Source organism: Tupaia chinensis, unplaced genomic scaffold (genome assembly GCF_000334495.1).
Source record: "Tupaia chinensis unplaced genomic scaffold, TupChi_1.0 Scaffold000685_1, whole genome shotgun sequence".
Taxonomy (NCBI): Eukaryota; Metazoa; Chordata; class Mammalia; order Scandentia; family Tupaiidae; genus Tupaia; species Tupaia belangeri.
In genome coordinates this window covers 1978491-1978940 of record NW_006160208.1, presented here as the reverse complement: position 1 = coordinate 1978940, position 450 = coordinate 1978491, and positions in this window count along the sequence as shown.

Sequence of the window (450 nt, the reverse complement as noted above, 5' to 3'; positions counted from 1 at the left end):
ACATTTTATTGAATCACCAAAGACCCTCATCAATCCAAATACCCTCCTAGAAAACACATGTGACACACACATTTCCATGAGCACAAGTCTAACTTTACACATCCTATAAAGTAGCACCTAACTGGGGCTACATATCCTACTGCAGTCATTTAATAGATACATTTTGTTTTCCTGAAACTTTTTTTTGTAAGTCAATTTGCATTCCTTCCCTAGGCATCATCACAGCACACAAAATGCGATCTCCCATCCAGTACACGCTGCATAGTGACTCAATCATGCACATTACAAAAAAAATAAATTTCCAATTCTAGTTGCTAGAATTATTTCCACCCCTCTTTCTGACCCTCTGTCCCTTCCCACCCTCCTCTCACACCACCTCTAGTGTCCAAAATTGTCCTCCATTCCCTTCCCACCCACATTGCATTGATCACACAATTTCCTACATAACCT